Source organism: Pteropus medius, unplaced genomic scaffold, assembly GCF_902729225.1.
Source record: "Pteropus medius unplaced genomic scaffold, Ma_sr-lr_union100, whole genome shotgun sequence".
In the NCBI taxonomy this organism is placed as follows: domain Eukaryota; kingdom Metazoa; phylum Chordata; class Mammalia; order Chiroptera; family Pteropodidae; genus Pteropus; species Pteropus medius.
The window spans coordinates 7,922,614-7,943,672 of NW_024349799.1; the positions used below are offsets into that span (position 1 = coordinate 7,922,614).

The following is a 21,059-nucleotide window of genomic DNA, read 5'->3' on the forward strand; positions in this document are numbered from 1 at the left end:
TGCAGAAAAGAAAGTGTCTGTAGGAGAGAAGGGTGGCTATAGACGTCATTGCATCTTCCAGATCCCAGCTGTGACCTGGCTCAGAGTTTTACAGTTAAAAATAACCATGGCTTAGAGTTGGGGGAAGAAGTAAACTTGCATCTCCATGGAAACTAGGAGAAGGAAAAGAGGCAAGCCATGGATTTCCAGCAGATGTGGCAAGGTGGGGTGGATAGAGGGGCCGGGAGCTTAGAGGCCTTCTGCTAAAAAGAGATACGCTGATTAGCATCCAGGATGTAGCCAGACATTGTTATAGGGCTCTGGAGACACTTTGCAGCCAAGATATGTTTCTAACAACGATGTGTATGTACGTCTTGGGTCTTGGGTCAACTTCTTGTAACACAAATTTGCCATTATTTGGCAAAGCAGAGAGCAGATGAGCAACACAGGTTAGATACTGCCTTCCAAACAACCTGGGAACCTCTACTACCCGCCCCCCCCATTTATATTCCACTCTTTCATTTGCATAGTCAGAGACTTGATGTCAGAAATAGCAATTTATAACTAGAGGGGAAGTGTTCAGGCTCTTGGGCTGACATGGACATTTACTCCTGTTCAGTAAGACCAGGATTTTTTTCCTTGGTGTAGGAGATTATGCAAAGTGGCATTAATTACCCAGGATGTCCTTAAAAGTAAGTATGTATGTCTCACTATTTCTGGTATTGTTACGACCAGGGGTGACTCCTAGGGGAAAATATTTTATTTCTTCATTTCCTCTTTAAAGTTTTCTTTAAAAACAATTTTTTTTCCCTAAAGAAATACGTGAACACATTCTAGTTGTAAAAAAATTTTTAAACCCCTCTCTTTTCCTTTTTGCATGAAAAGTTTATATGCTTTCTTGTTTACCTGCCCCCTGTATTGGAAAGACCTGAGCAGTAATCCTTGTTCTGCTCCTTAATAATACAAACTTGGGCAAGTTTCTCAACTTGTATCTAAAGTGGTTGATAATACCTACCTGACTGGGTTTGATGAAGATTAAATGAGTTAAGGTATAGTAACCTCCTGGCACGTCCCTTCTCCACGCTTCCCTTCCTCTCCCCATGGAGCCTTTGATATTTTTGTTTAACTCCAGCCAGGTATGAACAAGCAATTGATTTTCCTGTACCACACAATTCAGAGCATGGTAAAGTCTCAGAGAGGGACACTAAGATCTAAAAGATACAGAGCAAATGTTAAAACGGGCAGATGTGCATTTTTCAAGAATGTTGTTTATGTTGGAATTATCACCGTGCATCATTGCCACAGCCCCAGGGTTGGATTAAGGGCAGAACATTTCTGGGACAGATACGTATTAAATGACCTAGTTATCCTAGACATGTTGTAATATTCTCTTATATAATGCCTAGCTCAAGAAGCCTGAAGTCAGGTTACAAAACTTATATGCACACTATGACTGTCACTGTGTGAAGAAAACTAAAAAAGGCATAGTAAAAAGACCAGAAAGAAAAGATGCTAATCATTTTGTTAAGTAGTAAAATTATGGGTGATGTGCTTGTGCAGGCACGTGCTCGCTCTCGCACTCATGTGACATTTTTTATTAATGGAAAATAATTTTTATGAGAACTACGAATACTCAAAATACAAGTTTCAAGTATTTTACATTAATACAATTTAGTTAATCCTTATGATAGCCTTATAAGGTGCTATGTTACATCTTAAAAAATAGCACAAGCCTTAGGCAATGTCTGAAGTAGATGAACTGTGTTTTGGGATTTCTGTCTCCTAGTTTATCTTTCCCACATTTATAGAATTTCCTACCAGATACCTGGTGTCCACTGTCCTTCTCAAACCTGTCAAAGGACAGTAGATTAAAGATTTATTTCTCTTGGGGGGGTGTGCATTTTAAGCTATCAGTGGCATATGATCTGGAATTACAGGAATTAGCAAGCAGGCGTTTGAGACGTGTGGAGCAGTATGACCTGATGGCAAACTTCTGTAGACAGAGGATCCCTGATCACAGCTGTTCCCCAGTTCTGACAGTATAGCAAAGCTGTTGTCAATTTGTTATCCAGGGGCAATGATACGAATGGAAGATGCAAATCTGCTTTCTGAAGGACCCATAAAGGTCTGATCAAGGAGCTCAAGCGATTGAGGAGAATATTTTTGGAAAGGCAGACATCAGAAGCCAAGCAGAGTAGAAGTTTCCACCCTCTATTTACTGTGTCTAATCAGATCAGCTCTCATTCTGCACAGAAGCTGCACTGCTCTAAAACACTGCTTATTTAGTTGCAGTCAGGAGCACCCACACCTCGGGCATAGACAAGTCATACTTTTCTAGCAGATGACCTCAAAGATGTTTCTATGTCTAAAATAGTTGATACCTATAAAGATACTTATAGTAATGTGCTGCCCAGTAAGGTGGCCACATAGCCACATAAATAAGCCTCATGTGGCTTTAAATTAAAATTTATTAAAATTAAAATGAAAAATACAGTTCCTCAGTCACACTAGCCACATTCAAGTGCTCAAAAGCCATGTGAGACTAGTGACTACTGTAGTGGACAGTACAGACAGAGCACTTCCATTACAAAAAGTTCTTTTGGACAGTGTTGGTCAAGAAGATAACACCAAGTTGCATTCTTTGTAGACGAATATAGAAGCCCACACTTCCACTGTAAAGGCGTGAAGCACCTTTCCACCCACAGGCCTATATGTACAGTCACTAAATGGTCTTGCTGAATTTAGCACTTCTTCCTACTTTCCTTAATCTCTAGATCTTTACACATACATCACACACAACACAAACTCTATTTTAGCCCTCCTCTCTCCTCCTCACTGATGAGGATATGATTCTTCATGGTAAGTTTAGTTCCTATAATCCATGAAAATGCCCTGCTCCTTGTCATTAACTAGAGCTGTTCTGGAAACCTGCCTTCTGGATAACAAACAAGCTTGAATTTGAAGAGGGATTCATCTATTTGTGCTGCTGAGTCACTGAAGGGAAGACTGGGTAGGGGGAGGGAGAAAGAAATTAAAGCAACATACAATTGTTTCTATTAGAGATTTTGCTATTTTGGTATTGGCAAGTCAAAAATAAGTCACTAGATGAATTAATGGTGGAGCAATTTAGTGCTGGGAAGATGCTTTTCCCAGGCAAGATTTGAACTCCAGTGTTTTATTCTGAATCAGATTCTACTTTGTTCTCACACAGAAGGATTAATTTTGCCTAATTTTAAAGCTCTGATTCTCATTTTATGAAGGCAAAATAAATCTCTCCATTCTAGGCATTTCTAGCTCCCCTAAGATTATCAGTAAAATGCCTTTGATGTTATATTTTTGTCTAGGAAGCAGACAGAACTTTCAGATATTCCTGCAGCCACAGATGACTCTGAGTCTGGTTGAGGATCAGAAAGTGTGAAAAAATCTCAAAGCTTTTGAAGATTCCTGGAGATGTAAACCCAAAACACGGTTTTAACTTCCCTCACCAACCCCTCCCCCCAAACCTATGAACTGCTCGTTTGATTGTTCAGCAGTTCTGATGCCAACGATTTACAACGGTGAGGAGCTAGGTCTGGTGAGTAAAGGGCTGGGTGTGGAGTCAGGACTCAGGTGTCTGACTCACTGCGGAGCCCTGAAGAAGTCGTTTATACCTCCCCTCACCTGCTAGGGCAGGGTTGTGCTGAAAAAAGTTCGTTTTGCATCCACTCACATTACAGATAGGCTAACCTCCATTAAAAAACGACCCTCAGAGCGACACAGCAAATAAGCCCTTAACGAATCCATGTGTTCGTCCTGGGCTCCGGAGACCCTACAGCTAGCTCCACCTTGGAGGCATGGACTGTGCATCTGGTGTTTGGAAACTCAGATGGCATGTGTGTTTGCGGTAGTGGGTTGGCGGTCTCGGGGCAGGCAAAGGATGGCCGTATCTATGGCTACTTTTGAGTCTCAGACAATACAGCTTCCTACAGTTATTTGAAACTGCCCACACCTGCCCAAGCAAGTCACCAACAGTTGCCACGAAATTTATTTTCCTTACATTCTTCGGTCTCAACTCCTGGGCTCCCCAGTGCAGAAGAGAAGGTGGGGGTGGGTGAGAGTTGCTGATTAGTCACTAACCACAGCCTTCACTCCTTTTATATTTGTGGTGTTTTCTGCCTTAACCCTCTCACATCCAGAAGTACCCTAGTAAACCAACCCTGCACCCCCGCCCCAAACCCAGCTTGTAGGTAGACACCGAAGTGGGGAAGGGAGAAGTCATACTTATAATGCAACTTCGGAACATCCTCCCTGAGATTCAGCAGATCAATTAAAAATCAAAGAGGCTGAAACCAGCGGTCAGCATCCAGGCTTGGAACTAAGGAGACAACAGGGGACCCCTAAGCAGGGTTCCACCGGGGTTTATCGAGTGAGCTGGGGGCGCGCCAGGGCCACTCCACTGGGCGGCCGGGGGCGCAGTGCGCACGCGCGCCGCCCGCGGATCCGCGCGTTCCCCGCCGGCTTCCCCCCGGTGGCGCGCCTCTTCCCGCCGAGGCCCCGCCTCCCGCCCCGGGCGCCCCTCCCCCCCGCCCGCGGAGACGGCGGTGGGGCGCAGGGAGCGTGCGCACGGCCCGCCCCGGGCGCGGGCGGAGGGGCGGGGGAGAGGCGCGCGCGGCGGCCAGCCCGCAGAAGCCGGGAGCCGCGCAGGAGTGCGGAGCATCATCCGCGAGCCCGGCGGAACCGGTACGGGTCCCGCGGGCACGGGCGCGGGGTTCGGGCGCGGGGCTCGGGCGGGGGACGGCGGGCGGGCGGGCGAGACTTGGCGCGGACGCGGCTCCGGGGCGCTGCGGGCATTTAGCAGCTGAGGCCCCGCGCGACCCTCGTCTCTGGAAACTTTGTGCGGGCGCCCCCACCTGCTCTCGGCTGTTCTCGCATCCTCTGGGCAGCGGGGTCAGCAGAGGCCGGGGCCCCCTCCTCATCGCCCGGTCCCCTCCTCGCTGGCTCTCGGCGCGCACCCCCCGTTGCTCCTCTCTGCGGCGGACTCGCGGCCCTGGATGGATACCGGCCCTCCGGCTCCTTCGCGAGCATCTTCTTCTGCTCCCCTCGTCTCCCGACCCCTCTGCTCTTCGGCCTCGCCGTGGCCTCTCTACCCCCTTATTCCGTCGTCAGCATCCACCCGCTGCTAGCCACAGGGGCCGATCGCGGCTTTTTGAGTCTTCCAAAGGTTTCTGGTGCATTGGTAGAAACAACTCGACTTTCAGCAATGCCAAGTATTCAACTCGAGTATTTCTATGCGGCGGTAGATTAGTGTGCACAGGGCTAACATGTCTTTTTATTTCTCCTAAGTACTTTGCTCCATAGCGAAGTTGCGTGTGAGGGGAGTTGCGTGCTGTAGCTGGCTTAAGTGGATGTATAACTATATTTTATTTAGGTAGTTGTTGCTAATGGTACCAGCCAGTGTTATGGTAACTGGGCATCCCAGAGGCAAGGGAAATTACTTACAAATGCATTTCTACCCTGTGGGGATTTACAAACAGAACAAAGCAAAAACACTTGCAGTTTTCATCCAGCAGGATCTCAAAGCATTTAGCATGTGTTAACTAGCCTGTTCATCGTAGTTTTATAAGCTAGGTAGGGTAGAAAGCATTACTGTCCCGTTTTACAGTTGTAAAAATGGAGGCAAAGAGCTGAGTCCTAATTTTTTACTACCCTTAAAGAAATATGGACCCAGAGGTTTATCCCAGGGTTTCCTGGAATTCCTGGTCCGTAAATCCACTCATAAATATAATGCAACGTTGAAACATCCTTCCTGAGATTCAACAGATCAATTAAAAATCAAAGAGGCTGAAACCAGTGGTCAGCATCCATGCTTGGGACTCAGCTCTGTCACAGAGTTAAGTCATACTGGACAAGTTGCAACTGCTAAGCGTGTTTCCTGCTCTTTAAAATGTGGGGAAGAAAAGTGCTGTATTCTTTGTAAAGTTGTGTGAGTGTGTCTGGAAGCTCCACTCTCTTGAGCTGCATTTGATGATAGTTACTTGTTGTGGACTCATAAAGGCCCTCATTTTTGGGTTCCCTTTAGAAACCCAGGAAATGAGGCACCTCCAGAATGAATAACTATCTCTCTTCACCAGAGACACCTGAGAATTCATGACAGGGACAGGCCCTACCCCAACCTGGGTGAGGGTAGAGAGTTGCTGGGTGGAGGTAGGAAGGAGCCCTGCACAGGCGGCTTGACACATGGGCCCTATTCCTGCCTCCAGCTCTGACTCATCTTCTGACGCTTGGGGGAGGAGAGGTAGTTGCTTGATATTTTTGGCTTTCCCCCATAAAAGGGGAGAAGTTTCCTTCATTCCAGGTCTTTTTAACGTCAGTGTCGAACGTGTTTATGCTGTGTTCTCATCTGAAATCTTTCATATTGGCTGAATGCAGGTATGATTTCTATAATATTCTTTAATAGAATGGCATAAATGTATATTCATATCATGAAAAACTGGCCAGGTATATAAGTCCAGGGAATCCTTTAAAACGTTAGCATAAAAACTACCATTTTTAAATGATAATCTTTAGGGAGTATCTGAGTTTGGTGGATATTGTGCAATTGGGATTTTATTTAGGGCAAGGTGGATTAAAAATGCTTTTTCTCAATATCATAAGATATATATTCATCATTCTCTATGTAAAAAATTAAAACTTTACAGATAAGTCTAAAGCCTTTTTTTGAGCATCTTTTCCAAAAGCAACTGCTGTGTGTATCTTTATTGGTAGATTATCCCTTTAGACTTTTCTAAGCATTTTCATAAATATCTGTTTGCAGAAAATGACTTTTTAATTGAAATGAATTAACCAGTCCTGTTCATAGAGATTTGGTTTCTGTCGAGAATAGGTAGCGTGTGTTTTAATGACAGCTGGTTGTAAAGTTTTATTAACCCTGATAGCGTGGTAGTATTTCCCTGGACAGTGGGTAGATGACCCCTTCTTAACCAGCTTCAGAGCAGTTAAATCATTAAGATCCTAGGCATTACTCTCAGTTGCAGATGAAACTTTCCCATTGGGAGAAAAGAAATTTAGGATTACTAGTGTATTCATCTTTTCTTTGCTTTGCTGATAAGGAGGCATTAAAGGGAATGGAAGCCAGGGAGAGTTGCTAAAGCAACTGCGCCTGGGTATAAACTTACAGAGCAAACATTTAAGGTGGTAGCTTTAGTTATTTATGAAAGCTTCACTGCGGTGAAGATAAAGAAGGGGAAGTATTAATGTGGGCACAGTTCAAATCAGTAATTTCAGGAAATGGGTGAGTTAAAATTCACATCAAGAGTTTATGGGTTTAAATGTTAGACATGTATTGAGGACTTTTGTCATGCTAAAGATACTGTGCTCAATACTGGGGTAGAAGGCAAATAAGGTTCCTGATCTCACAAAGCTGATAGTGACGTTCAGAGAGGAAGTGTTCTTTCCCCAGTTAGCCAGAATTGTAATGGTTTTGAATTCATGGAAATCAAAATTGTATTTATTTAACCATTTTTTTTTATTGTGAATTATAATACACAGAAAAGGGTATAAAACAAATGCATAACTTCAGGAATCATTTTAAAGAAAAAACAGTCATAACCATCCGGCAGGTCAAGAGGTACCCTCATCCAGCTATTTCCCAGTGACAGCCTCTCCCTCACCCCAGAGGTAACCTTGCCTCTTTTGTGTGGAAATCAATTCCTTTCTTTTCTATAGTTTTATCCCATAAATATAAATCTCTAAACAGCACAGTTTCATTTTGCCTGTTTTTCACCTTTATGCAAAGTGATCAAAGTAAGAATTCTTTTAAATCCTTTTTTTTGGGGGAGTCAGTATTATATATGTGTCTATATATAATATTTTATTTATATATATGTATTGAATGTCAATTCTATATACATAGAATTGACAATTCTAATTCTATATACATATACATATATGTATATAGACATATAATTTTTTGTTTAAATTCTTGCAGCATTATATTTTTTTAAGATTCATCCATGTTGTTACCTGTGACCATACTTAGTTCATATTTGTATGAACCACAAGTTATTTATCTGTCATCCATTGCCGATGGACATCTGGGTTGTTTCTGGTCTGGGGCAGTTATGAACAGTGCTGGGTCATAGGTATGCGTATCCAGCTCTACTAGCTGATGCCTATTTTCCAAAGTGATTGTACTAATTTACATACCTCCGGTGGTGTCAGCCTTGAGTTTATAATCCACTGTATTTGCTGTTTAATCACAATATGTTTGGATATTTCTTGAATGAATACATGCACCTGTGTGGACTCATCTCTGGTCCTTTATATACCAGTGTATTTATATATACTTATGTTTAATTGTATGGTTTGGACTAACATATTACCTAAAGGCCAGAAATGAGTTTTCCACTCTATTTAGTTGACAAATACCCCAAAGAACCCTTCCCTTGATCCTCTTTTTCTTTAACAGATGTGTAGTTATAGGGAAATTTAAATATGCAAAATGAAGTATTAAAAATAAAAGTTTCTAGTACCTAGAAGTTTTTTAAAGGTTTTGGTGAATCCTCTCTCTCGTTCTTCCTTGGCAGTTCCAGAGGAACCATAGCTTCTTCGCTACCGCAATGAATGACTCTTTTGCAATCTTTAAAATGTACTTTTCTCCAAATCTTCCTTTGTGTCTGAAGAGGTAGTTTAAAATTGGGTTTGATATAGAAAATTCCTGCTTTCTGAGTAGACAATTGCCAGGTTAACTTTAATTGTCTGTGTTTGGTGTTGCTAGCTAGATTTAAAGCTAGGGGTGTGTGGGGGTGTGTGTTGGGGGAAGGAGGACAAGGGAGTGAAAGAGATGATTGGAAGAGATGGGGAGGTCACGGCAGGACAGTTATTAAATTACTAAATTCAGTTATTTGTTGAGTACTGTGCCTAGTATTATCTGCTAAGTCTATTTCTAGCTTAGAGCAGAATGTTCTACAATTCTACAGGTTTAGAAAATACCCTCAGGGAAATCTTTTTTCTTAGCTGGAGGGATGATGGAAGAACAGTATCCCTAAGAATGTGAGATTCGTAGTTCTTTTTTATTTCTTCTGTTAGTCATCTTGGAAAATAGCTAAATTATTCTATTTTAAGTCTTTACATAAATCATGAATACTTTTTTACTTATGTATTAAATATTTTTTCATATTTTCTAAAATAATCATAATTTTAAAAATTACTTATGTATAAGTTCAAGAAAAGACACAGTGGGAGGATAAAAAGTAATGTTAGAACCTCTTAATCTATGTGATGGGGAAAGAAATCCTCTTTGTGTTCTTCTGTATCCCTTCGGGTGGGCAGTAACTTATAGAGGGACTGTTTTCCACCTATTGCAGGAAAAGGGTGGTAGCCTGGGTGTGGAGGTCAGGTCCATGTCCTGTCACATGCATTCCACAGCCCTCCCACCTCACACTTACCATTCTTGCTCTTTCACTGATGGAGAGTGACCTTCTATCCAGTTTGGTCAGCTTTCCTCGCTGCCATCTTGAAGTCTCATTGGGCCAAAAGGCCTTTTTGATATTTATATACAATTGCTGGGTTTCTGCCTTTGTTTCAGAATAGTTTCAGCATCAATTGCCTGTGGTAGATCCTTTTGACATCTTAACTCTTTGAGTTTATGGATACACATGAGAAAATTCTTAAACGAGAGCATGCTGCTTCTGTTGACTAGTAAAACATTTACGTGGCAGAGAGAACATGTGAAACACCAGCCTTCCTCACCTGGAAGAGAAAGACCATGAGGTGAGCTTGCTTGAAATTTTTGAGGAAGTACTGGTAAAAATAAAATCCGGGGGAGTACTGTCAGCATACAAGTTCTATACAAATTTGAAATCAAGATTTATAATTAAGAATTTCCCTAATTTAGCCATTGTGTCACTCTGTTATCCTTGCCAAGTTCTTTCATCAAATTGATTGTTAGTCTAGCTCTTGGGTGAAGAGCACTGCCAGGCACAAGCCAAAGCCTGGAGAGAGAGCCTGGATCGACAGACATTTGTTGTGGTTAATTTTCTTCTATTTCAAATAATTTTTAATTTTAGAAATTGCAATCACATAGAAAATTACAAAGAACAAATTAACCAGCACTATTACTCATAACTAAAAATTGGTCATACTTAATTTCTTTTATTTAAAAAAATAAAGCATTATGAAGTTGAGGCTTCCTTGGGCCCCTTCTCATCCCCACTGACAACCATCCCCATGAACTGGTAGGCTTCCTTCCAACTCACTTTATTTAAATACAGTCATGGGTCACATAATGATATTTTGGTCAATGATGGATTGCATACTACACGGTGGTGGTCCCATAAGATTATAATGGAGTTATAAAATTCCTAACACTTAGTAACAGGGTAGCCATCCTAATGTTGTAGCACAAGGCATTACCACGTTTGTGGTGTTGCTGGTGTAAATAAACCAACTGCTCTGCCAGTCATATAAAAATATAGTACAACAACAAAAAAACAATCCAATTAAAAAATGGGCAGAAGACCTGAACAGATATTTCTCCAAAGAGGAAATACAGTTGGCTAACAGACATATGAAAAGATGCTCAAGGTCACTAATCATCAGAGAAATGCAAATTAAAACCACAGTGAGATATCACCTAAAATCTGTCAGAATGGCTATCATCAATAAATCAAAAAACAGCAAGTGTTGGCAAGGATGCGGAGAAAAGGGAACCCTCATACATTGTTGGTGGGATTGCAAATTGGTACAGCAGCTATGGAAAACAGTATGGAGGTTTCTCAAAAAATTAAAGATGGATATACCTTTTGACCCAGCAATTGTACTTCTGGGTATTTATCCAAAGAAAACAAAAATAATAATTCATAAAGCTCTATACACTCCAGTATTCATGGCAGCACAATTTACAATAGCCAAGATATGGAAGCAACCTAAGTGCCCACCAACAGACAACTGGGTAAAGAAATTATGGTTCATATATACAATAGAATATTATGCAGCCATTAAAAAAATGAAATCCTATCATTTGCAACTACATGGATGGACCTAGAGGTTATGCTGAGCGAAATAAGTCAGACAGAGAAAGATAAATACCATATGATTTCACTTATATGTGATATCTAAGGAACAAAAAGAACAAACTAATCAAAAACAGACTAACAAATATAGTGGACAGTTTGGTGACAGAGGGGAAGGGAATTGGGGAGCTGGGAGAATGGGATGAAGGGTTAAAGAAGTACAAATTAGTAGTTGATAGTTGGGCACGGGAATGGGGAGCACAGCAGAGGGAATGTAGTTAGCATTAATATGATGGCTAAGTGGAGGGCCAGGGGAGGGAGGGAGCATTTGGGGGGATCGTTATGAACAATACAGATGTCTAACCAATGTACTGTATACTTGAAACTAATTTAAATAAATCATAAAAAAATATATAGTACATACTGTTATGTACAGTACATAATTCTCGACTATGTTACTGGTTTATGTATTTACTATACTATTTATTGTTATTTTAGAGTGTATTCTTTCTACTTATACAAAAAGTTTGCTATAAAAGAGTATGCCTTGTTAGGTTGGCAGCAGCCTCATATAGCTCGTGTTTACTTGCATCTCTTGGTTGTATCATTTTCTCTTGTGCTTGATTTAATCTCACATAGTTTTGTTCATGGTCTCTAAGCATACAGAAATCCACTGTTAATGTTGCCAGCAAGAGGTCACTTTGAGTGATTGACCTGGAAACAAAATTAAAAGTGATTAAGGACTATGAAGAATGGTTATTGCTTGTCAGTCAGGCATGTGCCATTCCACCATTGCTACCATCTTAAAGAACCAGCGATTAAGCTATTAAAGGATCTGCTTCATTGAAGGCAACAAGGCTAACAAAAGTTTGAGAAGGGCCCATATCAGACATGGAGAAACTTCTAATGCCCTCAACTGAAGAAGCATATCCCTCTCAGCACCATTATGATCACAGCCAAAGCTAAAAGATTTTTTGCAATATTGAAAGAAAAGGCTGGACCCAGCTACAGCATTGGATTTACTGCTAGCTCTGGGTGGTTTAAACAATTCCAGAATCATTATTCATTACGTAATATGAAAGTGAGTGGTGAAGTCTATGAGTGCTGATGTGAAGGCAGCTGAAGAATTTTTGGAAACTCTAGATAAGCTGATTTTGAAGGGAAATTATTTGCCAGAGCAAATAGTCAGTATGGATGAAACCTCCCCTATTCTGGAAACAGAAACTTGAAAGGACCTTCATCCATAAAAAGGCCAAGTCAGTGCCAGGTTTCAGGGCTTTTAATGACGGGATAGCTTGGGGGCAGTGTTGCAGGCTACAAATTGAAACCCTTTGTGATCTGGCACAATGAGAACCCCAGGGCCTTCAGACATATCAGTAAGCACACATTGCCAGTGTACTGCAGGTGCAATAAGTCATGAATGACCCAGCTCCTCTTCCAAGATGCTCTCCAGAATTGCTATGCCAGCGAAATGGAGAAGTACTGTTTGGAGAATAACATAACTTTCAAGGTTTTTCTTATTTTTGATAATGCTCCCGGACATCCTTCTTTTATTGCTGATCTTCATCCCAGTATCAAAATGGTGTTTCTCCCTCTTTGATCTAGCCATTGGATCAAGGAATTATAGCAGCTTTTAAGGCCTACTACCTGAGGAGGACCTTTGCCCAGACTATTGCTGCAACTTAAGGAAGACACAGAAGACACTGACACAATTCTAGAAGGATTAGAACATCTATGACAACATCAAGAACCTTGCTTGGGCCTGGGATGATGTCACCAAGGAGTGTAGGAATGGCATCTGGAAGAAGACACTCATGAGGTTTGTCCATGACTTCAAAGGATTTGCCACGAATGAGGAGGTTGAAAAAATCAACAGGGATATGGTTGAGATGACAAACAACTTTAACCTGGGTATTAATGAGGATGACATTGAGGAGCTCCTAGAGGTGATTCCTGAAAAATCAACTAATGAGGAGTTGTTGGAACTGGAACAGGAACACATAGCTGAAGACAAAGCAAGATAAAAGTAAACTGCAGGAGAAGAAAATAAGAACTAAGAAAATTGACAATGAAGGGTTTAGCACAAGCTTTTGCAAACTTCAACAAAGTCCTTAAGTTTGAAAACATGGACCCCAACACCAAAAAGTTTTCATTAATAAAGAGTAACGTTCATGACATTGTCTGCTTACAAGCAAATCTATTATCAAACCGCCGTGGACATATTTCTGAAAAGAGTGACACTTCAAGAGGAGCCTCAGGCAAGTCCTTCAGGAGATGTTGCCAAAGAAGGCATTGTTATCAGATGACAGCTCCATGTGGTAGTGCCCCTGCAGACCTTCCAGTGGGACAAGATGTGGAGGTGGAAGACAGTGCTCTTGATGACCCTGACCCTATGTAGGCCTAGGCTAATACATATGTTTGTCTTAATTTTTAACAAAAAATTCAAAAAGTAGAAAAAATAAAAAATTTTAAAATAGAAAAAAGCTTATAGAATTAAGGATATAAAGAAAATATTTTTCTACAGCTGTACAATGTGTTTGAGTTTTAAGCTGTTAATTACAAATGTCAAAAACTAAAAATTCAAAGTTTATAACATTGAAAAGTTACAATAAGCTAATCTATTGAAGAAAAATATTTTATAAATTTGCTGTAGCCTTAGTGTACAGTGTTTATAAAGTCTACAGTAATATCCTAGGCTTTGACTCACAACTCACTCAGTGACTCACCCAGAGCAACTTCTAGTCCTGCAGGTTTTGTTCATGGTAAATGCCCTATGCAGGTATACCATTTTTTATGTTTTACATTACCCTTTCTATATCTTTTACTGTACCACTGTAACTTTACTGTACCTTTTCTATGTTTAGATACACATTGTATTGTAATTACAATACAACACGTGTTGTAATTGCCCACAGTATTCGGTACACTGATGTTCACACAATGACGAAATCACCTAGTGATGCATTTCTCAGACCATATCCCCAACATTAAGTGACACATGACTGTATTTGTTTTAAACTATTTTTTATGTCAAAAGGACATAAACATTTCTAATAGCCTTTAATTTGCACTGTCACGTTTTATGTTTTGGGAACAGAACTCTTTCAGGATTAAAGGCCGTACATCACATATTTGTTAAAAATTGTGGAGTAGCATTCCATGTTTTATAGAGCTTCCATTACTTGGTATAAACTTTCAGCTAAAGATGATCCAAAATGTAAATGAAATGGAACTTACTTTATACTGGATTGTATCTTAAATTCAAATAGCTAGTGTATTATTTTATTTGAAAATAATTTTAAAAAATTATTTTTTTAAATTATGGAGTTTCTTGTTCTATTTATTCTCCTAGAAATTACATTAGATAATACTTAATCTTTTCCACAACAGCTTTATGTTATTTTAAATTCTTTTACGGAGATATGTACTAGAAATATAATTTCCCAAACCTTTACCCCCAGAGATTGACTAATTAGGTCTGGGGTGGGGCCTAGGAGTCTGCATTTTGACTAGCAGCTCAGGTAAGTCTCATGTAGTATTCTTATTTAGGGATCCTTAGGACCACACTTTGAGAAACATTCCTTTGCCATACTATGGCTTTACAACATAATTTCAACTAGGGTTGGCAAACTTCTGTAAAGGGCCAGGTAGTATTTTAGGCTTGTGGGCCATATAGTTTCTGTTGCAACTATTTAACTCACCTTCGTAGCATGAAAGCAGCCACAGCTAAAATATAATAAATGAGTGTGGCTGTGTTCCAATAAAACTTTATTGATGAATACTTAAATTTTAATTTCATACAATATTTATGTGCCATGAAATAGTTATACACAGATTTTCACTGCAAGGGAGGTCAGTGCCCTAATCACTATGTCAGGTCAACTGTACTGTTATTCCTTTGATTTCTTTTTTAACCATTTAAAAATATAAAAACCATTCTTAGCTCATGGGCTGTACCAAAAATAGGTGGTGGGCTAAATAGGGCCCATCAGCCATGGTTTGTCAACCCCTGGTTTTCTGAATAAGAGTAGGATGTGGTTCAGAGGCCATTGCATTCTCTTATAGTATGTGAATAATAATTAGTAGTATCATCTTAAAAGAACTATGTATATTGTCTTATTGTATAAGACTTGTTTCAGAAGATAAAGCCAAGAGAATAACTTCAGGATCCACTGCCTTGTGACTCTTGTTTAGTTCCCTTTGCTACAGGGGCACTCAGACACATCCAGTTGCCCTTAAAATGTTGTAGTCCAGCTGTCCCTCAGCATGGAAAGGGTATGTAGCTTCATCAGGTTCCTTCCATCCAACTAATGCCAAGAGACTCACCCAGTTATCTTATTCTCTTCAGAAATTGTAGATGCCTTTGATGCTGGAAGAAAAATGAGAGATTAATTTATCAGTACTTTATAAATGAAGTTAATTTGGTATAAAATCACCAAAAACGTGCAGTTGGGCCAGGAGTATGATAAATTCTTGTAGGGAGAAAGTTTAGGCTCACTGCTTCAGTTTTAAGGATTTTGATTCATCCAATGAGGGCAATTTAATCAATGTAATCAATTAATCCAATGAGGCACACTTAAACCTACCTTGGGTTTAATTGCTGATGTGATTTTTTAAAAGTACTCTATCTAGATGTTCTGACCTATATTATAAATCAAAGTTCACTGCTTAACCAAGAATGTGTGATACTTAATTTTTACCACTTACTCCTTGACAATTTTAAAGTATTATTTATATAGGCCGTGGCACAAATTGGTTTTCAGTTATCACCAAACAAGTTTAAATGTGATTGTGGAATTTTGCAAGGATTTTCTTAGTTTAGGTTTATCAAATTTTTCACACCCAAAGACCATCTCATACCACATGAAAGTTTAGGACTTTTTAGGTTAATATTTAGATTTTAGATAAAGCACAATCAGATTGACCTCATGTTCCTTCATTTTTCTTTGAAGTTTTTATTTTCTTCCCCGATGAAATGCACATTTTGGTAACTTTAGATCACTTGATCTTTTGTGGTCAGATTTTTGTATGACTAATCAACAGACAATATATGGAAAGGGGTTCTGGTCCCAGTGGGGTTACTAATTTTCTGTGTAGAATCTGGAAAAGCCTCTTAACCTCCATTTACTTCTGATTCTTTGTCTGGGAGCCATGACAGCAGAATGATACTGATCTGTGAGAGACTGAGCATGCTTATGTCGTTTAAACAAAACAGGTGCTTGAGTTTGCTTCAGTAAGCCCAGAGGGACAGACTGAGGCAGATTAATGAGAGTGGTGCTTTTCACACTTTAGTATGTATACTGATCACCTGTGGAATCCAATTCCACAGGGCCCGAGACTCTGCATTTCTCTCAAGCTCCAAGATGACGCTGCTGGGTCTTGGATACACTTTTTGAGTAGTAAGAGGTTATAGAAAAGAGCTTGTGTTCTCGAACTGGAATCTAAAAATAAGGAGGCTCTTGACAGGCAAGAAGGGCAGTATATTTTAAGTGGACTGCCGCAGAAAAACATGACAGTATAATGACAGTCTTTAAGACAGCTCCCCAAGAAACAAACAACTCAGTTTTTCAACACTGTTGACTTTTACTTTGACCCTGTACCTTCTCTGCATTGCTGTGGCACTCACTGTTTGCACTAGTCATTTGATTCACCTGTTAATCAAGCTGTTGTTATTCAGCTGTTTTATATGAATATCTTGTGTCATCTCTTTATGATAAAATTCAAGCCCACGGTTACGTCTTACATTACCTTTATATCCCCATTCTAGTTACTATTGCTATATAGCACACTTCCAAAACTCAGTGTAAAAATGATCATTTACATTTTGCCGACAGATTCCATTAGTTCAGGAATTTGGACTTAACATAATAGGGGCTTTTCTTTGCCGGGGCCCCTGGTAGGAGATTCAAAGCCTGGGGGTGACTTCAGTGATGGCTGGGAGCCGGAATCATTGAAGTATCTTTACTCATGTATTTAGTCATTGATCCTGGCTATCAGCTAGGACCTCAGCTGGGCTGCTGGCTGGAACACCCATGGAGACTTCTCTACGTGGTAACTCTATTGGGCTTCTTTGGGCTTTCTCACAGCATGGCAGCTGAGTTCCAAGAGCAAGTCTCAAGAGAACAAGGTAGAATAATCTAGCCTCAGAAACATCATTTCTACTCTTTTGGTTGAGTTGTTCATGTTGTTAAGAAGGTCATGTAGAGTGGGAGATATTGTTGTGGCCAAGTGTGGCAAATACATTCTGTCACAGTCCCCGACGACACTTAGAATAGTGTTGAACACATGGCATGAACTCAGTAAATACAGTGTGAATGAATGAAAGTAATTTGTACACCCAGGTGGATGAGGGTGAAATTCAAAAATTCAGTTCCAAATGTGAACAGATTACCCCATGATACCCAAACAAATACATACCTCCACCTTTTATAGTTATTGATAGTCTCTTTTCCCTACTCTACTCATTCTGTTTCTAACATGATAATTTATGAATTTATCGTATGGAACTAAACTTGTTAATGTCTGTGCATCTGTGTCACTATATTGGCATGCTCCCCCCCCACCCACCTCTCTTTCTCATCAGGTGGATTGCCCACGTCTTTCTTTGGGTTATGGTGTATTCTCCATCGAGCAGCTGGCTTGTGTCTGCTAGGCTCAGTTAATGGGCTGGTGGTCCACATAAGGCCATCAGGATGGCCAGCCAGGTCACGGCCACACAGGTAGTTATTCTGCAGCTATGTTTAACACTGGGAGAATATCTGTGGCCAAACCAGAATGCTGACTTTTAGCTTTGTGTGTGTTTATCCTCATCCCATGGCACCATCATTTCAGTTAATTTATACGGTGGGAAAAAGCAAAAACCACCCCTCCTCCAAATGTAAGATGTTGAGGTGTTTTAGCCAAATTACTAAAGCTTTCCAGATGACTGAGAATAATTTGTGAATGTTTTATTTCCTTTTATTTTAATATAACTCAACATTTGAATTTTATTCTTAATGTTCGTTAGAAAAAAAAATTTTCCCCTTAATGAAAGATTGCCACACTGTGATTTTTATTTTTAAGAATGTATTAACTTTTTTTTCCCAAATGGAACACATTTCTGATTAATTAATGAAAATTAATGAGAAAAGTAGTGTTTATTTTATGGCAATGTAGGCTAAAATGCTTCTGTTTTTAAAAGGGTGACTAAGGTTTTTCTTGTTGTTTTTTTTTAAGGAACTCAATAAACATTTACTTTAATGGAAGGAGAAAGTGTGGTTAGGTTTTTCAGGTATAAAAAATAACAGTATATGCCTCCAGTATATACTGTGACCCTCTGAAATTCCTAAAGCTAAAAATATTTGTCAGGTCATTTTACAGAGTCATCTCTAGCACCATTGTGGTATTTTTATGCTTATTCAACATGAAGAGGGAAAACAGTAGATAGAATTTCAGTTCTTTCACTGCTGATTCTGGTGGTGTTTTGTCATGATTTTTTAAAAAAGGAAAGTAGCCTCCATGGCACTGAGATGGATGCTCTGAACAGACTGTGACTCTGGCAGCAATTCTGAGTCTGCTCCAGATATGGACGCTGGTGCTAACATGAGGCTGGTGCCCACATCCCAGGAGCTTCCCAATGCAAGGAGTAGCTTGGGTATTATTGAGATTATAGGCCCACTGGGCAAACACTAATTCTGCGTTTTGTTTAGCACTTAGCACTTTGATATTTATTATTCAAAGAGACCAGCATCATCTCTGATGAGATATTGCTTATAACTTATAAAAGTACCTCTCTGGGGTTGGTTTAGGACAGCTCTTTCTTTTTCTTTTTCACTTCACCCCAACCCCTACCCCTGGCCAGAAAAGCATTTTTCCCTCCAGGAAGTAAATGCAGCTGCCAGAGCAACTTGGGAGGGCTAAATTGAATACCATGGACAGCAACGTGGACATTGCTTCTGGTCATTCTCCTCCCAGAGACCAGTGTGCTGCAGTGGGAGTGGTATGTTCACTCAGAGAGCACCTTGCAATCTTTGATCCCTCAAACATGGGTCAACCTTTTACTCTAATAGATATCCTTTCTCTATCTTCCAGTACACATTTACTAAGTTGATTTTGACACACCTGTGATGTAATACCCATATTTTCTTTTATTTTTTATGATCAGAATCTGCTAATCTTAGAACTGAAGCAAATTAAGGCTTACTGTGGAACTACTCCTTGCTAAGGTCCCTTTGCTATCAGGAAGTTTTTCTGGTTCAATTACTTGTGTTCTCCAAGTCGAAGTCATCTCACCCTTTCTGAACCTTGTATTTTCCGATCTGTAAAAGGGGTCAGGACTGTTTATCAGAGGAGCATCTGTAATATCTGTGCCCTCCGAGTGCTTTCTGGCAGAAGTTGTTTTTCTAAACCTTGGACCCAGCTTTGGCATTTAAAGCAGGTTCGTTGGCATGAGACTGACTAGCAGCAGCAGGGAGGGAGCATCATGTCTGTCTCACTTGGATTCTGCCCTGAGGACTCACAATCTGTTTTCTTTCCCCTGCAGCACCAAGTACCCTATCACTGCCCAACAAATGAGTTAACAGAATAAACTAGGCTTCCGGCTCACCCATTATTTACCCTTGGCCCTTGATGAAGACCTTCCTGCTGAAAAGGCCAGTGAGCCTCGGATCCTCAGGAGGGCAGGTGGCTTCCCAGAATGATTATTTGGGAGACCACAAGACTGAGTCCCTATTAATTAGGCAGTAACTAGATTACCTGGTTGGAAATTTGATTAGCTTGCTTATTTATTTATCATTTGTTTGTTTTTAATGCCTACAGCACCCGGTCTTCCTAGGTGGTCTCCCATCCAACTACTAACCAGGCTCAACCCTGCTTAGCTTCCGAGATCAGATGGGATTGGGCTTGTTCAGGGTGGCATGGCCGTAGACCTGATTAGCATCCTTAGATTTTCCACACTGAGGAAGAAGTTCTCACTAGCAGTTTGAAAGCCTAATTTTGTGTTTATTACCATAGCGACTTTGCTTTTTAAATTGTTAGGATTCTGCCAGGGAAAGTCTTGGAATGGTAAGAGACTGTGCTCTGCTGCAGGACAGGATGTTCTCACATAGACGTTCTGCTGATTTCTATGTAACACACATATCCTTATACCTTATTTATGTGACTACTTTCTTGTTCCTGCTCATGATGCGATTGCACCTGTATCATTAGTTATCAGATGTGGGCCCTCGAAGAGGGGTATAACCTTGGGTGAGGTAGCTCCCTTCAGACAAAGGCAGTTTCTGGGAAGGGGTTTGTGCTCTCCCAGCACTAGCATTCTGAGTGCCTCAGCTTGAAGGGAGGAATCTGGGTGGTGCATCACAGCATCCACCTCAGGAGTGGACTCAGTGTGTCCTCTGACCGGCAGCATCAGCATCACCTGGGAAATGGCAGTTATCGAGTCCCGCTCTGGAACTACTGAATCAGAAACTCTGCAGTTGGGGTTCAGCAGTCTATTTTGACAAACCCTCCAGGTGATTCTGATTTTGCACACAAATTTGAGAACACATTATAAAACTATAACTTTTTCAATTTTTTATTGAGGTATAATGTACAGCGTATTAGTTTAAGGTGTACATAATGATTTGATATTTGTATATATTGCAGAATGGTCACCAAGATAAATCTAGTTAATATCTGTGAACTTGTATTTAAAATTTTTTCCTTGTGAGGAGAACTTTTAAGATTTACTTAGAAACTTTCAAATATGCAATACAGTAATAACTGTAGTTATTACTGTACATTACATCTCCATGATGTATTTATAACTGCAAGTTTGTATCTTTTAATCCCCTTTACTCATTCAGCCCCCCTCCTCTGGCAGCCACTCATCTGTTCTCTGTATCTATGAGCTTTTTTCCGCTCAGATTTCACATATAACTGATACCAAGCAGTATTTGTATTTCTCTAACTTATTTCACTTAGTGTAATGCCCTCAAAGATCCATCCATGTTGTCGCAACTGGCAAGATTTCTTTTTTATGGCTGAATAATATTCCATTGTTTATATATACTATATTTTCTTTATCCATCTATCCGTTGATGGACACTTAGGTTGTTTCCATATCGGGGCTAT

The 21,059-nt window shown here is 40.3% G+C and overlaps 1 protein-coding gene and 1 pseudogene across 3 annotated transcripts in view; one reads left to right on the forward strand and one right to left on the reverse strand.

Moving 5' to 3' along the window:
- The first annotated feature begins 4,560 nt into the window (after positions 1-4,560).
- DUSP14 (dual specificity phosphatase 14) overlaps positions 4,561-21,059 on the forward strand; it is a 28,157-nt gene continuing 11,658 nt past the window's right edge. For 2 of the 3 annotated variants that reach the window (XM_039885918.1, XM_039885920.1), the window contains exon 1: positions 4,561-4,698. The gene's annotated coding sequence lies outside the window, so the exon portion shown is untranslated. Of the gene's footprint in view, positions 4,699-6,283; positions 6,388-21,059 lie in introns of those variants that run through there. The other variant, XM_039885919.1, reaches the window with a different exon arrangement.
- LOC120621380 (uncharacterized) lies at positions 19,758-19,876 on the reverse strand (annotated as a pseudogene).